Source organism: Bubalus kerabau, chromosome 22, assembly GCF_029407905.1.
Source record: "Bubalus kerabau isolate K-KA32 ecotype Philippines breed swamp buffalo chromosome 22, PCC_UOA_SB_1v2, whole genome shotgun sequence".
Lineage (NCBI taxonomy): Eukaryota > Metazoa > Chordata > Mammalia > Artiodactyla > Bovidae > Bubalus > Bubalus kerabau.
Genome location: NC_073645.1, coordinates 23,067,727 through 23,080,318, shown reverse-complemented (window position 1 = coordinate 23,080,318; position 12,592 = coordinate 23,067,727). Strand labels below are relative to the sequence as shown.

The window sequence follows — 12,592 nt, the reverse complement described above, 5'->3', positions numbered from 1 at the left end:
ATGATCACTACCCTTAAGGTATTTTCTCACTCTCTCTTGTCACTACTGAATCTTAAACATACTCGATGAGCATTTGACCCAGCCATGATCTGATGTTTGTGTAATCACCAAGGCCATAGAAATCTTGCTGGGAGGGAAGAAGAGTTTATAGCATATTGGCTAACTGGGGACTTGTCTTTTCTATTGATGAACACAGTTGTAATGTTATTGAAAAAAGTGGGGCTTGTTCCAGGTGTAACAAATGTGTAAGATAAACCCAACATGACATTTGAGAATAGTTATGAAATTACTGGCCCTGGATCAAGCAAGTTATTACAAATGACAGCATAGAAGATACACAGCTCTAACTAATGCATTGTCACCTGGCATGAGCTCGAGCTCTAGCAGTACTGTTTGCCTTACTTTGCATTCCCACACATGTTTCTATCAGGGTCACAGAGCCTATTCTCATTGAGAGCAGGCGGATCTGTGTGCAGAATTCAGAGGATAATAAAAACAAGAAAGAGTGAAAAGGAAGTAGGGTCTAGATTCACAAGATTTGGGTTCCAGTTCTGTTTCTGTCACTTAAGAACTCTGTGACTTGGACAAATAAGTTGAGTTTGAATTTTCTCTTTGGCAAAATGGTTACAGCAATGCATATTTCATAAACTTATTGGGAGGAGTAAGTTAGATAATGTGTCATAAAAGTGCTTTGTAAACTACAAGTCACTATACAGTATCAGATCAGATCAGTTGCTCAGTCATGTCCGACTCTTTGCGACCCCATGAATCGCAGCACACCAGACCTCCCTGTCCATCACCAACTCCCGGAGTTCACTCAGACTCACGTCCATCGAGTCAGTGATGCCATCCAGCCATCTCATCCTCTGTTGTCCCCTTCTCCTCCTGCCCCCAATCCCTCCCAGCATCAGAGTCTTTTCCAATGAGTCAGCTCTTTGCATGAGGTGGCCAAAGTTCTGGAGTTTCAGCTTCAGCATCAGTCCTTCCAATGAACACCCAGGACTGATCTCCTTTAGAATGGACTGGTTGGATCTCCTTGCAATCCAAGGGACTCTCAAGAGTCTTCTCCAACACCACAGTTCAAAAGCATCAATTCTTTGGCGCTCAGCTTTCTTCACAGTCGAACTCTTGCATCCACACATGACCACTGGAAAAACCATAGCCTTGACTAGACGGACTTTTGTTGGCAAAGTAATGTCTCTGCTTTTTAATATGTTATCTAGGTTGGTCATAACTTTCCTTCCAAGGAGTAAGCGTCTTTTAATTTCATGGCTGCAATCACCATCTGCAGTGATTTTGGAGCCCCCAAAAATAAACTCTGACACTGTTTCCACTGTTTCCTCATCTACTTCCCATGAAGTGATGGGACCACATGCCATGATCTTAGTTTTCTGAATGTTGAGCTTTAAGCCAACCTTTTCACTCTCCTCTTTCATTTTCATCAAGAGGCTCTTTAGTTCCTCTTCACTTTCTGCCATAAGGCTGGTGTCATCTGCATATCTGAGGTTATTGATATTTCTCCCGGCAATCTTGATTCCAGCTTGTGCTTCTTCCAGCCCATCGTAAGTAGTAATTATATGCTTTTGGAGTCAGGCAGACATGAATTCCAGGTGGGTAGATATCACTTACTTCCCATTTATATAAGTTAACTTTCTGGGCTCAGTTTTCTTATCTGAAAATGAGACTAATAATATCTTTCTCTGAATCATTGTTCTAAGATTTAAATGAAGTCCTGGTATGTAAAAGACTGTCCACCACATAGTGAAGAAGCCGACAAGCTATTCCTAGGTTGTCAGTGTTGGGATGGCAGTGACGGTGTCCAGTTATCTTTATGTCATTAGAACAGGGCAGAGAGTGCTGCACATAGCAGACTCAATGTTGGTTGAATGATTAAGGAAACTTCCTTAATCACGTGTCACCAAGCACAGCATAAACTATACTTAACAAAGTCCTCATTGGCTAAGCAGAGCTACTCCTGGGTCAATTTCAACACTAATTTTATCCCAGTGGGTCCCCTGCATTCACCCCTCTCCCTTTAGGAATGATGAGACTCAGAGTCAGTAGCAGCAAATGGCTGCAGCACATGGCTTGGGGAAAATACAAGTTTTTTATTTAATCAAGAAAACAACCATCAACAAATATTTATTGAGGTAGTACTATGTACCAAACACTATTCTAAGTGTTGGAAATTAAGCAATAAACAAGACAGACAAGATTTCTGTCTTCAGTCTCTTCAGCCAAAGAATGAAGCCTGGAGTTTCTGTTTCTTTTCTTGTTTTGTTTTTGAGATGAGTAGATTTCAGAATCTGGAGACTGACGTCCAGGGAACTTGCTGCAGTGACTGAGCTTGAGAAGGTGGTCTCTGTTTGAGGAATTCAATGGGGTTGCAAAGAGTCAGACATGAGTGAGTGACTGAGCAGACACACAAGGACATACAAAGGACAGGAGAAAGAAGCAGAAGCCCAAGAATACTGGAGTGTGTAGCTTATCCCTTCTCCAGCGGATCTTCTCTACCCAGGAATCGAACTGGGGTCTCCTGCATTGCAGGTGGATTCTTTACCAACTGAGCTATCAGGGAAGCCCATAATCACACACACTAGTCAATAAAGACACAACTGCAGAAGGAGAAAAAAGAAGAGAGTGGGTAGGGGAAAATAGAATCAGTTTTCTATTCCTGCTGCAACAAATTACCGCAAACTGAGCAATATAAAACAACACAAATTTATTGCCTTAGTGTTCTCTAAGTTAGAAATCTGACACAGGTCTCACTGGGCCAGAATCAAAGTGGTAGCTTTTCTGGAGGTTCTGGGGGGAATCCACTTCCTTGCCTTTTCCAACTTCTAGAGGCTGCCCACATTCCTTGGCTAATAGCCCCCTCCCTCTGTCTTCAAAACCAGCAATAACAGACGAAGTCCTTCTTAGCTGCCATCTCGCTAATTCCCTCTGACCACACTTGGGAAAAACTTCTGTGTTATTAAGGATTCATGTGATTAGGTTGGGTTCACCTGGTTTATCCAGGAAAATCTCCCCATATCAAGGTCTATACCCATAATCACAGTGTAACTTTGCCATGTAAGGTAACATATTCATAGGTTCCAGGAGTTAGGGTATGGGCATCTTTAGAGACCATTATTCTGTCTATCAGAAAGAGAGAGATGGGAGAGGAGAAAGGCAAGAGAAAGGGGTGTGGTGGTGGGGGGAAGAGTGGAGTGGGGAGAGAAGGGGAGAGGGCTGGAAGGCGGGGAGAAATACTTGCCTGGTGTCTTTCCTGGAAGAATGGACTTCTAGTAGCTGAACAATTAAGAATTAAGAATGCAGCTAAATCCAACATTATCTACTCTTTGCTGCACATTCAACAGCTTCAGACACAACATATGACACTTGCTGCTGCTGCTAAGTCGCATCACTCATGTCCAACTCTGTGCGACCCCATAGACGGCAGCCCACCAGGCTCCCCCATCCCTGGGATTCTCCAGGCAAGAACACTGGAGTGGGTTGCCATTTCCTTTTCCAATGCATGAAAGTGAAAAGCGAAAGTGAAGTCGCTCAGTCATGTCCGACTCCTAGCAACCCCATGGACTGCAGCCTACCAGGCTTCTCCATCCATGGGATTTTCCAGGCAAGAGTACTGGAGTGGGTTGTCATTGCCTTCTCCGTATGACACTTGAAGCACAAGCAAATGCTATTACCTTATGCCCTCTGTCTTCATCCAGGAATCCCCCGCTACTTGCAGGCTGTGTTTGAGTGTGCAGGAAATCAACTCCCTGTTAACGATGCTTTATCTTTGTCCTATTTCCAGGCTTCCATCTGATGCAAGATGAGTCCCAGGCAAAGCTGCAAGAAAGCTGATGTTTGTCTTTGATGCCACACTTGTCTTTACCACTAAACAGACTCCTCTGCTTAAAAGCACATGCAAAAATGTCAAAAAGATTTTTTTTTCTTTATAAGATACACACATAGGAAAAGCCTGGAAGAGAGTCTCCAAAATGATAGCATTTATCAGGTGGTAAAATTATGGATTTTTTATTTCCCTCTTAAACACTACCTGTTCTTTTGTATTTATCAATAAAAATGTTAATTCACAAGTGCCACCCATTTGGTGGAGAATTCACTTTGAGATATAGAACTGAGAGGTAGAGATTAAGATTTAGATTTTATACTTTTACTTCTGGGGAGGCAGCTTTGGCCAGAAGTGAGGCATGTGAGACACAGGTAGATCTGGGTTGGAGTCCTAATTCTTCCACATATAAGCTGGTTGACCCTGGGCAAGAGACTCAGTGTCTTCAGATATAAAACAGGGAAACTAACTTTTAACTCATAGTGTTTCTGGAGAATTACATCACAGGGGCACACAAACTACTTTGGCTGGTATCTGGCACACAATGGGCCCTCAGTAAACACAGTTGTTATTTTTAGAGCTCAAACATTCCTTAATTCAACCTTCAAAGCAAATATCAAATCTACTATTAGGGAGAGCAGGAGTGGTCACGGACCTGATTTCTGAATATGGCAATTATAGAATGTGTTTCCATTTGCAAACCTCCAATTTGGGTGAAAACTCATTAGTGACAATTATATAGACAAACAGTATTGGTAATACAGGATGTTAAAGCAAAGAGTAAGAAAAGCAGCCTTTCAAATTTATTTACATATTACTTAAGGGGCACTTAGTATTTTCCAGGCCCTCTAGAGATGGGTCTCTGTCCCTAAGAATTTATAGTGTACCTGGAAGAAAAGAAATGAATCTGAGTAGCTATAAAAAGAGACAGAATAGATAAATACCCTGGAAGGCTAAAGAAGGAGGCTTCTATGGAGGACAGTCAGGGGAAGATTCATGGAGGAGGTGGGATTTGAGCTGGGCCTTGAAGGAGGGTGGGGTTTTGACAGGGTGATGTGGGATGGGAATACTCTCGATCACCCCAAAAGCATTTGCAAAGTCAAGCTTCCATCAGCATGAAGTGTCAGTGCTTGTTATTTATTACCAAGGACTATGTTCTTTGAAACATAAAAATTTCAATGCATTATTACAATGGTTCTTAAAACAATAAATATACAAAGAGTATAGTAATGCAAGATGCTTATTTGTTAAACAGTCTATCAAAATTTAAGCATAGTATCATCTCAATTATGGAAAATGCACAGAAAAAAGATGACAAGAAATACTTAAAAATGTTAACGTTTGTTGCACATAGTTATTGAGATTATGGATTTTTTTCCTTCTGTACAGTAGTGTGTGTGTACTAAAATATCAAGAAGGCATTATGCAAATACAGTTTTAATAGCAACTGCCATGACATAAACACTTATGAACTCACTACCCAGTTAAGAAATAAAACATGGCTTTCAGAAGCATTTTGTGCACATATAAGCAAGTAGCACATATCCTTTTTTCTTCCTTCTTGCTTTTTGCACAGATAGTAGCATTTCTCACCTATCTCCTCACCAAATAGCACTTTCTTGTTGCTCTTGTTTAATATACCTCTGCATAGTACTCCATTGCATGGATGAACCAAAATATAATCAACCAATACACTAGTGATGAACCCTTATGTTATTCCATCTCTTTTCTTTCTCTTTTATTTGTTATTGAAGCATAGTTGATTTACTGTCTCTTTTTCTTTTGAAGGCTTTATTTCCTAGTCTTTTCCCTCACTCTTTAAGATTTTTAGTTTTTATTAAACATTTAGAATTTTAATAGGTATTGCCAAGTTGCACACTCCAAAGGTTATAGCAATTTATACTTTATATCCATAATTTATAATTTATATCCATCAAATATATAAAATGCTTGTTTTGCATTATTCAGAAGAGTCAAAATATGGAAATAAGTATCCATGAGTGGATATAGACAATGTGGTATAGATGTAACCAATATAGGTTATTCTCAATCTCTGAAATATTCTTCCATCTAGTGGGCTTTATAGGTTTAGTTTTTTTTTTTTTTTTTTAAGGACAATTTAAGAGAAAATTTATTAGCTTATGTTGCTAAAAAGTCCAAGAGTATTGCTAACTTCAGGCATGGCTGCATCTAGGGGTTCAAATCATGTCATCAGGGCCTTCAGTTCAGTTCAGTTGCTCAGTCGTGTCTGACTCTTTGCGACCCCATGAATCACAGCACGCCAGGCCTCCCTGTCCATCACCAACTCCCATAGGTTTAGTTTTAAATAACATTTTTGATGATCTAATTATACAAAAGGTAAATGATTGCTAGATAAAATGTATGAAATACAGAAAAGCAAAATAAAACTATTGTAAAAACAACCATAACCCCAACCAGCAACTACCAACTTACAATTTGGGGGGCATTTACTGGTACTACTATAATTTACATTTCTTTTCTTCTCTTTTTTGATACAAATGTGTTAACATACTAGTATATTGTTTCTTAATTTACTTTTTTAAAAAGTTAATAACATATGATGAACATTTTCTATACTATTACTTCTACAATGTCTTAAATACATTAAAACTTTTATTATAAAAATTTGAAATGTAAAAGTGGATAGAATATTAAAATGTCATGATGAACATCTATATATATATCACCTAGATTTAAAAATTATTAACATTTTCTCATTTCAGTTCATTTATTTTGTTTTCTCTGCTGAGTATTTTAACATACTTTCTGGCATTCGTGACATTTTACCTGACATATGTTTTCTAGATTTTAGTAAAACCACTCTTCCTCAGTTCTCTTCTTAATCTAGTATTATTACAAGTGATTTTATATATTTGTATATATATGCACAAACATATATAATTATGTGATGTTACATGTATAATTATGAGATGTTACAATGGCACCCCACTCCAGTACTGTTGCCTGGGGAATTCCATGGACGGAGGAGCCTTGTGGGCTGCAGTCCATGGGGTCGCTAAGAGTCGGACACGACTGAGTGACTTCACTTTCACTTTTCACTTTCATGCATTGGAGAAGGAAATGGCAACCCACTCCAGTGTTCTTGCCTGGAGAATCCCAGGGACGGCAGAGCCTGCTGGGCTGCCGTCTATGGGGTCGCACAGAATCGGACACAACTGAAGCGACTTAGCATAACATGTTTATTTTGTATGTATATTTCATGTTTATAAAACTACATGATAGAGTTACAACACTTCACTGAGGCAAATAGTGGAACTCGGCAAACTCCTTGTCCTGAGGGACCCAGCACCCTTGTCCTTTCTCTAGGGACCCAACAAAACCACTCAAAGTTGCTGGGAACTTAAAAAAAACATATTGAAGAGTATATACATCTTTAATATTTTGTCTTTAAATCAACCTCAGCTGTGAGGTAGCCAGGGAAGATATTAATATCCCTATTTTACAGAGCAGAAAAGGCTTCCCAGGTGACTTTGTGGTAAAGAGCCCATCTGCCAGTGCAGGAGATGCAGGAGACATATGTTCCAGATCCCTGCATTGGAAAGATCCCCTGGAGGAGGAAATGGCAACCCACTCCAGTATTCTTGCCTGGAAAATCCCATGGACAGAGAAATCTACCGAGCTATAGCCCATGGGGTTGCAAAGAGTCAGACATGACTGAGCACTAGCAAGCATTGAGGAGAAAACCAAGATTTCATGAAGTTAAAGATTTGCTTTAGGCCATGCACTGATGAACAGAGATGGGATTCTAATTCATCTTCTTACTTCAAAACCAAATATTCTTCCTCTAGGGAGTTTTGCATTTTAAAAGAGAGCTGTAGGAGAGGGGGATGCTTTGTACACAATGATGAACAGGTGGTGTGGGATTCCCGGCTTGGAGGAAGAGATCTGGGGAAAGAACTCCCTTTCCCAAGACCAGTCTCTGCTTGTTTTGCCCAGAATTGGAGGTGGGCATGTGAGGGTCTGCCTTGTGGGAGGAAGCAGTTGAGGGAGATTTTGTAAAGGAAGAACAAAAAGGATTTTGGAATTTTCTGGACACTGGGAAAGAGACATTCCCATCGGTGAGAATTCCAGGTACACCGTGGAACATTGATTTGGGAGTAGTCGTGTTGACCCTTCAAATCCCATCCTTAGTCATTTCCATCTTGCTTACAAGGAACTTTTCACAGCACCTCCCCAGTCTCTCGTAGTCTATCCCTGGGCACTGCACATTCAGCTGAGGGAGTGGAGACGCCAAGCCTAGCTCTGGTGGTGACCTTATCAAGACCTTTCCATCATACTCTCTGGGTCATCGGAAAAGCTTGCTCATTGTGCAAACCAGCCAGTTTCCAGGGAACTCATCAGTGGGCTGGAACTCGGGTATGTGTGACCCTCGGCTGCTCCCAGGGCTTTCCCCTTCCTTCAGCCTACCCTAGGTTCACCTCTGGAAACAGACCAGTTCTCCACAATCACAGCCAGGGTGACAGCAAGGTGTGATGGATGGACAAGGAGCTGCGGAGTGGCAGGGAGCTTGGTCAGGAACCCAAGGCTGTGTTTATGAGAAGGAAGAGGCTGTTTCCTGGAGCAAGCATAATGCAGCTCTAAAAAAGGCAGGGGAAATACATCATGCGAGGGAGCATAACCCTGGGAGGGCCGCTGGGAATCCGAGTACCAGAGAAGCCCAGGCAGGTCAAGGTGCCTCTGACAAGGCCATTTTTATAGGCCATTTGCGTGAGGCTTTGCTGCTGTTCCCTGCAGAGTTGACAGTCACTCAAGGTCTCTGTGGGGAGCTTGCAGGCTAATCTTAGCGGTTGCTTTCCAGACCTTCTCCACTGGCCCTGCTGATGCATTTAGGAAAGAAATAACAGACTCTATTGTTTTAAAAAACTGAAAAAAAGTGACAATTTTGGCTGTTGATTCTCTCATTGCTGCAAATAGTTTGGGAGTATTAGCTCATAGCCTCCTTCTAAACCCAGACCAGAGCGAAAGAACGTTTCCCTGGATTCCTCTGATGGTCAATAGAAGTCTGAAAATGTTTTTTCTCCTAAGAGTATTATAATCTCTGTTTAGCTGTAAGAGTTTTTTTTCCTCTAACTTCCCTGAAGATCCTGCTGGGTTCTGGAGGAAACTCGGGATAGAATGAGCTCTCTGTATTAGTTTCCTATGGCTGCTGTAACAAGCTACCCACCTTGTGGCTTCAAGCAACAGAAATGTATTCACTTACATTTCTGGAGACCAGAAGTGGGAACTGAGTCCTACAGGGCTAATGCCAAGCTTCTGGTAGGGCTGATTCCTTCTGGAGGCTCCAGAGGAGAATCCATTTCTTGCCTCTTCAGTTCTGGTAATTGTCAGCATTTCTTGGCTTTTAGCCACTTCCTTCCCTGGTGGCTCAGCTGGTAAAGAATCCGCCCACAATGTGGGAGACCTGGGTTCTATCCCTGGGTTGGGAAGATCCCCTGGAGAAGGGAAAGGCTACCCACTCCAGTATTCTGGCCTGAAGAATTCCATGGACTATACAGTCCACGGGGTCGCAAAGAGTCAGACCCGACAGAGCGACTTTCACTTTCACCTTCAAAGCCAGAATCATAGCATCTTTTTTCTCTGCATCTACTTACTTCTTTCTGCCTCTGTAGTCCAATCTCCCTCTAACTCTCTCTTGTATTTTTTCAATTATTTTTACTGTGGTGAAATACACTAATACAGTTTACCATCTTAACCATTTTTAAGTGTACAGTTCAGTGGTATTAAATACAATCATAATGTTGGGCGGTCATCACTGCTACCCACCTCCATAGCTCTTTCGTCTGTAAAACTTAAATTCTATACTTATTAAACAATGGCCCATTCTTTTCTTCCCCCCAGCCCCTGGAAATCATTGTAACACTTTTTGTCTCTATGATTTTGTTCACTCCACGTGTCTCATATAAGTGGAATCACACAATATTTAGCTTTATGTGACTGGCTTTCTTGGCTGATATCACTGGCATAATGTCCTCAAAGATCACCCATGTCATAGCATATGTCAGAATTTCCTTCCTTTTTATGGCTGAAGGTATTTAATTCTGTGTATATACCCCATTTTGCTTATCCATTCATCTGTTAATGGACACTTGGGTTACACATTTTAGCTACTGTAAATAATGCTGTGAATAGATGTGTATAAATATCTCTTCGAGAACTTACTTTCAATTCATTTGGGTCTATACCCAGAAGTGAAGTTGCTGGACCATATGGTTAGTTCTATTTATAATTTTCTGAGGAACTACCAGACTGTTTTCTGCAGCAGCTGTACTATTTTACATGCCTTTCCCCAGTTTTCCACATCCTTGTCAACACTTGTTCAGTTCAGTTCAGTCGCTCAGTTGTGTCCAACTCTTTGCGACCCCATGAACCTCAGCATGCCAGGCCTCCCTGTCCATCACCAACTCCTGGAGTCCACCCAAACTTATGTCTACTGAGTTGGTGATGCCATCCAACCATCTTATCCTCTGTCGTCCCCTTCTCCTCCTGCCCTCAATCTTTCCCAGCAACAGGGTCTTTTCAAATGAGTCAGCTCTTTGCATCAGGTGGCCAAAGTATTGGAGTTTCAGCTTCAACATCAGTCCTTCCAATGAACACCCAGGACTGATCTCCTTTAGGATGGACTGGTTGGATCTCCTTGCAGGCTAAGGGACTCTCAAGAATCTTCTCCAACACCATAGTTCAAAAGCATCAATTCTTCAGTGCGCAGCTTTCTTTATAGTCCAATTCTCACATCCATACATGACTACTAGAAAAACCATAGCCTTGACTAGATGGACCTTTGTTGACAAAGTAATGTCTCTGCTTTTTAATAGGCTGTCTAGGTTGGTCATAACTTTTCTTCCAAGGAGTAAGCATATACTAACAATCTCTTTAAGAAAATTAGAGGTATCAAGGGAACATTTCATGCAAAGATGGGCTCAGTAAAGGGCAGAAATGGTATGGATCTAGCAGAAGCAGAAGATATTAAGAAGAGGTGGCAAGAATAAACAGAAGAACTGTACAAAAAAGATCTTCATGACCAAGATACTCATGATAGTGTCATCACTCACCTAGAGCCAGACATCCTGGAATGTGAAGTCAAGTGGGCCTTAGGAAGCATCACTATGAACAAAGCTAGTGGAGGTGATGGATTTTCAGTTATGCTATTTCAAATCCTGAAAGATGATGCTATGAAAGTGCTGCACTCAATATGCCAGCAAATTTGGAAAACTCAGCAGTGGCCACAGGACTGGAAAAGGTCAGTTTTCATTCCAATCCCAAAGAAAGGCAATGCCAAAAAATGCTCAAACTACCGCACAATTGCACTCATCTCACACGCTAGTAAGTGATGATTAAAATTCTCCAAGCCAGGCTTCAGCAATACGTGAACCGTGTGTGAACTTCCAGATGTTCAAACTGGTTTTAGAAAAGGCAGAGGAACCAGAGATCAAATTGCCAACATCGGCTGGATCATGGAAAAAGCAAGAGAGTTCCAGAAAAACATCTACTTCTGCTTTAATGACTATGCCAAAGCCTTTGACTGTGTGGATCACAATAAACTGGAAAATTCTCAAAGAGATGGGAATACCAGACCACCTGACCTGCCTCTTGAGAAACCTGTATGCAGGTCAGGAAGCAACAGTTAGAACTAGACATGGAACAACAGACTGATTCCAAACAGGAAAAGGAGTACATCAAGACTGTATATTGTCACCCTGCTTATTTAACTTCTATGCAGAGTGCATCCAGCTGGGCTGGATGAAGCACAAGCTGCAATTAAGATTGCCGGGAGAAATATCAATAACCTCAGATATGCAAATGACACCAGCCTTATGGCAGAAAGTGAAGAAGAACTAAAGAGCCTCTTGATGAAAGTGAGAGGAGAGTGAAAAGGTTGGCTTAAAGCTCAACATTCGTGCTCGCTTCGGCAGCACATATACTAAAATTGGAACGATACAGAGAAGATTAGCATGGCCCCTGCGCAAGGATGACACGCAAATTCGTGAATCGTTCCATATTTAAAAAAAAAAAAAAAAGCTCAACATTCAGAAAACTAAGATCATGGCATCTGGTCCCATCACTTCATGGGAAATAGATGGGGAAACAGTGGAAACAGTGTCAGACTTTATTTTTCTGGGCTCCAAAATCACTGCAGATGGTGATTGCAGCCATGAAATTAAAAGACGCTTACTCCTTGGAAGGAAAGTTATGACCAACCTAGACAGCCTATTAAAAAGCAGAGACATTACTTTGTCAACAAAGGTCTGTCTAGTCAAGGCTATGGTTTTTCCAGTGGTCATGTATGGATGTGAGAGTTGGACTATAAAGAAAGCTGAGCGCCAAAGAATTGATGCTTTTGAACTGTGGTGTTGGAGAAGATTCTTGAGAGTCCCTTGGCCTGCAAGGAGATCCAACCAGTCCATCCTAAAGGAGATCAGTCCTGAGTGTTCACTGGAAGGACTGATGTTGAAGCTGAAACTCCAATACTTTGGCCACCTGATGCAAAGAGCTGACTCATTTGAAAAGACCCTGATGCTGGGAAAGATTGAGGGCAGGAGGAGAAGGGGACGACAGAGGATAAGATGGTAAGATGGCATCACTGACTCGATGGACATGGGTTTGGGTGGACTCCAGGAGTTGGTGATGGATAGGGAGGCCTGGCATGCTGCGGTTCATGGGGTCACAAAGAGTCGGACATAACTGAGTGACTGAACTGAACTGAACTGAACGCAT

The 12,592-nt window shown here is 41.5% G+C and overlaps 1 non-coding gene across 1 annotated transcript; it reads left to right on the top strand.

Moving 5' to 3' along the window:
• The first annotated feature begins 11,774 nt into the window (after window positions 1-11,774).
• LOC129637144 (U6 spliceosomal RNA) lies at window positions 11,775-11,881 on the top strand. Its single transcript, XR_008707354.1, has one exon. It is a non-coding gene; the product is annotated as a U6 spliceosomal RNA (small nuclear RNA).
• Window positions 11,882-12,592: the final 711 nt, after the last annotated feature.